Source organism: Hemitrygon akajei, chromosome 4 (assembly GCF_048418815.1).
Source record: "Hemitrygon akajei chromosome 4, sHemAka1.3, whole genome shotgun sequence".
NCBI classification, from domain to species: Eukaryota; Metazoa; Chordata; class Chondrichthyes; order Myliobatiformes; family Dasyatidae; genus Hemitrygon; species Hemitrygon akajei.
The window spans coordinates 170832144-170833742 of record NC_133127.1 but is presented as its reverse complement, the minus strand read 5'-3'; the positions used below and the strand labels follow the sequence as shown (position 1 = coordinate 170833742).

Here is a 1599-nt window from a genome sequence, read left to right as displayed (position 1 = left end):
TCCCTAGAGTGGGATATTTCATCATATCCCTATTATGGCAATCTTTCCCAAATTATGCTATAATGACAAAGCCCTCTAAGTATGTAGTATTTTGCAAATTAAGGCATACTATTATGCCTCATGCATAAACTTATATTTACAGATCCTCAGCTTCATTATACAAGTACATTTTAAACTGAGAATGGTACATAACAAACCTGGATTGGCAGTCATTCATCATCTGAAGGAAATGGCAAAAAAAGCATTTTTTTAAAAAAATAGCCATTTTATTGAAGTTCATATTAATACAGGTGACATCCATAGTGGGAACAATTGCCAGGACTTCTATCCTTAGGACCCATTTAGAATCAATTAAAAGCATGTAGTTTTTGATTAGAGTAGGTACATATATACAATTTCTCAGTAGTTAAGAGTAAAAATGAATTGTGAGATGATTCTTTATGGATGTATCTATACAATATTTGGACAGTGATGATGTCTAAGTCTGCAAGTAAAATAGTTTAAATGTAACAGTTGTACGTAAGAACAGTCACAACTAGCTGCTAACAATTTTGTTAGTGAACATCTGGTGGCAAGAGGTATTTTGCTCTGAGGTGGGGCTTGCCATTTTTTCTGTCATTCATTCTTTGGGATTTTTTCTTCTGTTTCAAGGATGTCTGTGAAGAGTAAGAACTTCAGTTTGTATATTGTGTACATTCTCTGATATTAAATGGAACCACTGAACCATTGGAAATAGGACATGGAAACATCAACCTTATAATTTCTTCCTGTTTGCCACCTTTTAGAACCTAGAGTTAATGCAAAGCATAATATAGATGTAACTGAATAACTTAAGTTATTCTTGAAGTATCAATGTTAATGGACATACTTAGGGTGACTTTGTGATATAGATTCAATGGTTAAAGAAGACTATGTAAACAGCCAAAGATTGACTAAAATGATATTTAGATTAGATCATGAGGTATCATAATATTTCTCATGGATAACCTAAGGTCCTAAGCCAATCTCTTGAAGGCTACTCTGAGAATCAGTTGAATGTTTATTGATGCAACATAGAAGAATAAACTGTTTAACCAATTTAAAAGACAGGTTGTAAATGCATGTAAACTTCAAGCAGTGGTTCTTTGACAAACTCCATCCTTAATATATGAGGACTGTTATTTATCTGATATTAAAATGTACTGTTTGAACTAGAAACACACTGAATGCAAAACCTTTTCAGAGCCATGGCAGGGAGACAACCAGTCAAGCCCATTGAGTTCCTGACAACTATCAAGCATCAATTTATTTCACCAGACTTCCATGAGCTTTCTCCAGACCATTTGCACTGAGGTCAAATAACAAACCAACCCAAAATGTCTTTCAAAAAAAAATCTCAAAGTTGTTCATTTGCAACATTATTTTAAGCAGAGATGGACCAGACCATGATGCCCAAAATGTCATTACATATTGGTATTCATGAACTGAAGTAAGTATATTTGAAAAAAAATCTTGCTGATAAAAAAACTCTAAATTTACATTTAACAGCTTTTCCAGGGAAGCTGATACCTATGTTTTCAGAATTACTAGTGATAGTGAAGACATGGGGATAATATGTGA

The 1599-nt window shown here is 33.3% G+C and overlaps 1 protein-coding gene across 1 annotated transcript in view; it reads left to right on the top strand.

Moving 5' to 3' along the window:
• Positions 1-1599, top strand: part of tpte (transmembrane phosphatase with tensin homology) — an 89032-nt gene that overhangs the window by 682 nt on the left and 86751 nt on the right. The window lies entirely within an intron of this gene.